We start from the raw sequence: 8,203 nt of genomic DNA on the forward strand, positions 1-8,203 counted from the left end.
ACTGTCTATATTAGTCATGATTTTTCTATTGTTCTTGGTTTTCTTTATAGACGTAACTTCTTGATTAATGCTTTTTTTTTTTTTTGGTAAAGGAGTTCAAGATATAGAGAAAGGAGAAACGAAACAAAGACAATTCTATTTTACTCACTTAGCTCTCTGGTTCGTCTGGACAATTAATCCATACTCTATAAAATGTCACCATCTGCTGGAGGAAGAAAATATGTACAATTCAACTTCATTGTGTGACTGTTACTTCTAGTCAACATGATTAACTACTTAGAACTATATAACTTTTCTTTCAGCAAGATGATTATACTAGTTCAGCCAGTGAAGAATTACCAGATCACATAGACAAATATTACTCACCACTGTATTCGAAGATATGCTTTCTCCAATAGGCAATTCAGACCAAGTATCCTTTAAAATGTTTTAACAAACAGCTATTTCTCAGGACCACTTGTATTCTATTTTCAGGTGTTTGTAGTTAGCACTTAATATGGAAGTATTAGGTATTCAAATCAGCTACTGTACGGGGGTGGGAGGGATGGGGTGGCTGGGTGATGGACATTGGGAAAGGAATGTGCTATGGTAGTGCTGTGAATTGTGTAAGACTGATGATTCACAGACCTGTACCTCTGGAGCAAATAATACATCATATGTTAATAAAAAGAAAAAAAAATCAGCTACTGTAGAGGCAGGACTTCCAGAATGCCTTAGTGAGAAACTCAACAAATCCCTTCCTCAAAAAGCAATGATAAAACTGACAAAGGTGCGAAAACAACCACTTCAGGACTCTGGACACTGACTAGAAGGAGAGGAAAGAGAGAGGGGGGCAGAAATAACATTTCAGAAATAGTGGCTAAAACCACGCTAAATTTGATGAAAATCATTCATCTACACACACAAGAAGTTCAATGAACTAGGATAAACACAAAGAGCTTTGAACCTAAACATCATATTCAAATCATTAAAAGCCAAAGCTAAAATCCTGGAAGCCACAAGAGAAAATGACTCACCACGTACAAGGAAACCACATCACCTACAGAGGGTTCACAGTGACTTCTCAACAGTGGAGGCTAAATGCAGCAGTACGATGTATTCAAAGTGCCAGAAGAATGGGGAGCAAGGACAGAGACTTAAGAACATTTTAGACCAACTAGATCCAACAGACATCTAAAGAACAGTCTGACAGTAGAGTACACATTCTTCTCAAGTGTCCATGGAACATTTTCCAGGATAAACCATATTCTAAGCCACAAAACAAATCTCGATAAATTTAAAAAGATTAAAATAATACAAATATTGTGTATAACCACAAGGCAAGGAAACTAGAAATTAATAACAGAAGGAAAACTGAAAAAATTCACAAATGTGTGGAAATTTAACAACCAGTGTATCAAAGAAGAAATAACAAGAAAAACTAGGAAATATCTTGAGCTAAATGAAGCTAAAAACACAGCATTTCAAACTTTATGAGATACAACAAAAGCAGGACTCAGAGGGAAATTTATACCTGTAAATGATTACATTTAAAAAGAAATATCTCAGGCGCCTGGGTGGCTCAGTGGGTTAAGCCGCTGCCTTTGGCTCAGGTCATGATCTCGGGGTCCTGGGATCAAGTCCTGCATCAGGCTCTCTGCTCAGCAGGAGCCTGCTTTCTCCTCTCTCTCTCTCTGCCTGCCTCTCTGCCTACTCGTGATCTCTCTCTGTCAAATAAATAAATAAAATATTTTTAAAAAAATAAAAAAATAAAAAGAAATATCTCAAATCAACTGAACTTCATACCTTAACAAACCAGGAAAAAAAAAACAAGTGAGGAAGTCCCAGTAGTTTATTTTTCCTTTTGTTTCCCTTGCCCCAGGAGACAGATCTAGTAAGAAGTTGCTATGGTCGATGTCAAAGAGGTTACTTCCTGTGTTCTCCTCTAGGATTTTTGTGGTTTTGGGTGTCACAGTTAGGTCTTTCATCCATTTTGAATTTATATTTGTGGGTGGAGTAAGAAAGTTGGTCCAGTCTCATGCTTTAGCATGTTGCTGTCCAATTTTCCCAGCATCATTGGTTGAAGAGACTACCTTTTTCCCATTGAATATTCTTTCCTGCTTGGTTGAAGATTAATTGACCATGTAGCTGTGTGTTTATTTCTGGGATTTCTATTCTGTTCCATTGATCTATGTGTCTATTTTTGTGCCAGTACCATGCTGTCTTGATCATTACAGCTTTGTAATAGAGCTTGAAGTCCAGGATTGTGATGCCTCCAGCTTTGCTTTTCTTTTTCAAGGTTGCTCTGGTTATTCAGGGTCTTTTGTGGTTCCATGCAAATGTTAGGATTGTTTGTTCTAGCTCCTTGAAAAATGCTCGTGGTAACTTGATAGGGGTCGCATTAAATGTGTAGACTGCTTTGGGTAGTATAGACATTTTAACAATATTTTTTTCATCTGATCCATGAGCATGAAATGTCTTTCCATTTCTCTGAGTCCTTTTCAACTTTTTTTTTTTAATCAGTGTTTTATAGTTTTCAGGGTACAAGTCTTTCACCTCTTTGGTTAAGTTTATTCCTAGGTATCTTATGGTTCTTGGTGTAATTGTAAATGGGCTTGATTCTTTAATTTCCCTTTCTGCTGCTTCATTATTGGTGTATAGAAACACAACAGATTTCTGTACATTGACTTTGTATCCTATAACTTTACTGAATTTGTGTATCAGTTCTAGCAATTTTTTGGTGGAGTCTTTTGGGGATTCTATATACTATTATATCATCTGCAAATAATGAAAGTTTTACTTCTTCCTTGCCAATTTGGATGCCTTTTCAAACTAAAAAGCTTTTGCACAGCAAAGGAAACAATAAACAAACTAAAAAGCAACCTGCAGAATGGGAGAAGATATTTGTAAATGACACATCTGATAAAGGGTTAGTATCCAAAATATACAAAGAACTTATAAAACTCAATACCCCCAAAAGAATAATCTAATTAAAAATGGGCAGAGGACTTGAATAGACATTTTTCCAAGGAAGGCATCCAGATGGCCATAGACACATGAAAAGATGCTCAACATCACTGATCATCAGGGATATACATATCAAAACTACAATGAGCTACCACCTCACACCGGTCAGAATGGCTAAAATCAACAACACAACACATAACAGGTGTTGGTGAGGATACAGAGAAAGGGGAACCCACTTATACTGTTAGTGGGAATGCAGACCGGTGCAGTCGCTCTGGAAAATAGTATGGTGGTTCCTCAAAAAGTGAAAAATAGAACTACCTGATGATCCAGCAATTGCATTACTAAGTATTACCCAAAGAATACAGAAAATAATTCAAAGGGATACCCACACCCTAATGTTTATAGCAACATTATCTACAATACCCAAACTATGGGAACAGCCCAAGTGTCCATCGGCTGATGAATAGATAAAGAAGGTGTGGTATATATACACAATGGAATATTACTGAGCCATAAAAAGAACAAAATCTTGCCATTTGCAATGGTGCAGATGGAGCTAGAGAGTATTATGCTAAATGAAGTAAGTTAGTTAGAGAAAGACAAATACCATGTGACCAGTCACATGTGAAATTTAAGAAACAAAACAAATGAGTGAAGGGGGAAAAGAGAGACGTAAATTATGAAACAGACTCTTAAATATAGAGAACAAACAGATGGTTACCAGAGGGGAGGTGGGTGGGGGGATGGGTGAAACAGGTGATAGGGATTAAGGAGTGCATTTGTCATGAGCACTGGATGTTGTACTGAAGTGCTGAATCACTAAATTGTACACCTGAAATTGATATTACACTGTATATGAACCAAGTGGCATTTAAATAAAAACATTAAAAAGCCCCAAGTGAAATCCAAAACTAGTAGAAGAAAGTAAATACTAGAGATTAGATCAGAGATAAATAAAATAAAGAATAGAAAACAGTAGAGAAAAAAACTAAAGATTTTTTCATTGAAAATAACAAAATTAACAAATCTTTAGCTAGACTTTAAGAAAAAAAGAGAGAAGATGAAAATAACTAAAATTAGAAATGAAAATGAGGACATTCCTACTGACCTTACAAAAATAAAAAGTTTTATAAAACAATGCTATAAATAATTGTACCAAAAAGTTAGATAACCTAGATGAAAAGCACAAATGCCTAGTGACAGAAATTAACAAAACTGTTTCAAGAAGAAAAAAAAATCTGAACAGATATATAGCAAGTAAGCTGATTGAATCAGTAATCAAAAAGTTCCATCAAAGAAAAGTCAAAGACCAGATGGCTTCATTGATGAGTGCTACCAAACATTTAAAGAATTAACGCTAATCCTTCTCCAACTTTTCCAAAAATAGAAGAGGATGTGACGCTCCTAACTCACCCTGATAAGAAACTCTAAGAGAAAATTATAAACTATTATCCTTTATTAATATAGATTAAAAATTCTCAACAAAATACTAGCAAACCAAATCCAGAAACATATTAAAAGGGTTATACACCATGACTAAGTGGGATTTATCCCAGGGACATAAGAATGGTTCAACATATGAAAATCAATCAATGTAATACAACACAATAATAGAATGAAGGAAAAACTACAATGGATGCAGAAAAGCATTTTAAATCACCCAACACCCTCTTATGATTAAAAAAAAGTGGTAAGCCAGGAATAGAAGAAAACTTCCTTAACATAATAAAAAACATTTATGAAAAACTCACAACTGACATCATCCTCAATGGTGAAATATTAAAAGCTTTCCCTCTAAGATTAGGAACCAAACAAGGATGTCTCCTTTTGTCACTGCAATTCGACACTGTCCTGAAAAATTCTAGCCAGAGCAATTAGGCAAAAAAAAAAAAAGAAAGAAACAAAAGGCATCTAAATTAGGAAGGAAAAAGTAAAACTATCTCTAATCATAGATGACATTAGCCGATAATAAAGAAATTCTTAAAGAATCCCCACACAAAAGAAGCTATTAGAGCTAAGAAACAAAATCAGCAAGGTTGTAGGGCACATTATCAGCATGCAAAAATCAGTTGTATTTTTATATACTAGCAGTGAAGAATACAAAAATGAAATTAAAGGGTTCCACTTATAGTAGCATGAAAAGAATAAAATACTCAAGAATAAATTTAATAAAAAATGTGAAAGACTTGTACACTGAAAACTACAAAACATTTTAATTAATTAAAGAAGTCCTCAAAGGGGCACCCAGGTGGCTCAGTCAGTTAAACATCTGCCTTCTGCTCAGGCTGTGCTCCTGGGATCAAGCCCCACATGAGATTCCCTGCTAATTGGGCGTCTGCTTCTCCTTCTGCCTCTCTCTCCATTCGTACTCTCTCTGTCTTGCTCTCTCTCTCTCAAAAGAAATAGAATCTTAGAAAAAAAGAAGACCTAAATAAATGGAAAAATGTCTCATGTCCTGGCTTGAAAGACTTAATATTGTTAAGATGGCAACAGTCAACCAAAGAAATGTATAGATTCAATACAGTCCCTATCAAAATCCCAATGGCCTTTTTAATCTGATCCTAAAATTCTTATGGAATTTGAAGGGACCATGAGTGGCCAAAATAGTCTTGAAAAAGAGAAATAAAATAGAAGGACTAACATTTCTTGCTGTCAAAACTTACTATAAAGCCATGATAATAAAAACAATATGGATAAGGATAGACATACAGATCAACAGAATGAGGTTGAGAGTCCAAAATAAAACCATACATCTATGGCCAATTGAATTTTTTATTAATATATAATGTATTATTTGCCCCAGGGGTACAGTTCTGTGAATCATCAGGCTTACACATTTCATAGCACTCACCATAGAACATACCCTTCCCAATGTCCATAACCCAGCCACTCTATCCCTACCCCCCACCCCCCCAGCAACCCTCAGTTTGTTTCCTGAGATTAAGAGTCTCTTATGGTTTGTCTCCCTCCCCACTCCCATCTTGTTTCATTTTTTTCCCTTCCCGACCCCCCATGACCCCCTCCCCCACCCCGCCTCTCAAATTCCTCATATCAGAGAGATCATATGATAATTGTCTTTCTCTGATGGCCTTATTTCGCTTAGCATGGCTAAGCATGGCTGCATAGTATTCCATTATATATATATGTGTGTGTGTGTGTGTGTGTGTGTGTGTGTGTATACATATATATGTATATATATATACCACATCTTCTTTATCCATTCATCTGTTGATGGACATCTGGGCTCTTTCCATAGTTTGGCTATTGTGGACGTTGCTGCTATAAACATTGGGGTACATGTGCCCCTTCGGATCACTACATTGTATCTTTAGGATAAATGCCCAGTAGTGAGATTGTTGGGTCTTAGTGTAGCTCTATTTCCAACTTTATGAGGAACCTCCATACTGTTTTCCAGAGTGGCCATACCAGCTTGCATTCCCACCAGCAGTGTAGGAAGGTTCCCCTTTCTCCACATCCTTGCCAGCATCTGTCATTTCCTGACTTGTTAGTTTTAGCCATTCTGACTGGTGTGAGGTGGTATCTCACTGTGGTTTTGATTTGTCTTTCCCTGATGCTGAGTGCTGTTGAGCACTTTTTCATGTATCTGTTTGGCCAACTGAGTTTTGACAAGTGTGCCAAGACCATTCAAGGGGGAATAATAGGCTTTTCAACCAATTGCGCTGGGACAACTGGATATTGACATGCAAAAGAATGAAACTGTGCCTCCGCCTCACACCAAAAACTAACTCAAAATGGATTTTTAAAAAGCCCTAAATATTAGAGCTAAAATCATAAAACTCTTAGAAGTAAACATAGGGGCAAATCCTCATCACAGTTTGGTAATGGTTTCATAGGTATGACAGCAAAGCACAGCAATAAAACAAAATATAAATTGGACTTCATCAAAATTTGAAACTTTCATGCATCAAAGGACACAGTCAAGAAAGTGTAAAGACAACCCCCAGAATGGGAGAATATATTTTCAAATACTTCAAATCATATGTCTGATAAACTTTTCCTATCCACTATATACATATATAAACTCCTACAACTTTGCCAAAAAGAGATAACCCAATTAAAAATGGGCAAAGGAGGGGCACCTGGGTGGCTCAGTGGGTTAAAGCCTCTGCTTTTGGCTCAGGTCATGGTTCCAGGGTCCTGGGATCGAGTCCCGTGTCGGGCTCTCTGCTCAGTGCAGAGCCGCTTACCTTCCTCTTTCTCTGCCTGCCTCTCTGCCTACTTGTGATCTCTCTCTCTCTCTCTCTTTCTCTATGTCAAATAAATAAATAAAATCTTCAAAAACATGGGCAAAGGACCTGAACAGATCTCAAAGAAGATATATGAATTCCCAATAAGCAATTGAATAGATGCCAACATGATTAATCATTAGGCAAGTACAAATAAATATCACAGTGAGATACCACTTAGCATCCACTAGGATGGTTAATAGTTTTTTTTTTTTAAACATAACATAGTGAGTACTGGTAAGGATGTGGAGAAATTGGGACCCTTATATATTGCTGGTGGAATAGAAAATGTTACAGCTGCTGTGAAAAATAGTCTGGTGGCTTCTCAATAAGTTTAAACATAAAATTACCATATGACTCAGCAATTCTACTCTTGAGCATTGTTTTGAACTGAATCATGTCCTACCTCCCTCCCGAACAATTAATATGTTGAAGTTTTAACCTCCCCCCCCCATCACATCACTGTATTTGGAGATAGGCCCCTAAGAAGGTAATTAGCATTGAATGAGGTCATAAGGGTGGGATCTGACACAATTCCTGACCTTATAAGAAGGGAAACCAGAGTGCTCTCTCTCTCCCCATACTCATGCACTGGGGAAAAGCCATGTGATGATACAGTAAGAAGGTGGCCATCTACAAGCCAGGAAGAGAGCTCTCACCAGAAAATGACCATGTTGACACCTTGAACTCGGACTTTCAGCCTTCAGAACTGCAAGGAAATAAATTTCTCTTATTTAAGCCATCTCACTTGTAGTATTTTGTTATGGCAACTGAGCAGAAAAGACCGGTATATACCCAAAAGAACTGAAAACTGGCGAAAAGAACGAGACACAAAAATGCCACATGTCCTGTGGTTCCATTTAGATGAAATGCTCAGAACGGGCAATCCATAGAGACAGAAAGCAGATTAGATGTTGCCAGGAACTGGGGAGAAAGGTGGAGTAGAGTGTGACTAATTAGTGTGTAGGGGATTTCCTTTTTGGGTGATGAAAATGTTCTGGAAGTAG

Source organism: Mustela putorius, unplaced genomic scaffold, assembly GCF_011764305.1.
Source record: "Mustela putorius furo isolate JIRA1106 unplaced genomic scaffold, ASM1176430v1.1 tig00003903_pilon_pilon_pilon, whole genome shotgun sequence".
Taxonomy (NCBI): Eukaryota; Metazoa; Chordata; class Mammalia; order Carnivora; family Mustelidae; genus Mustela; species Mustela putorius.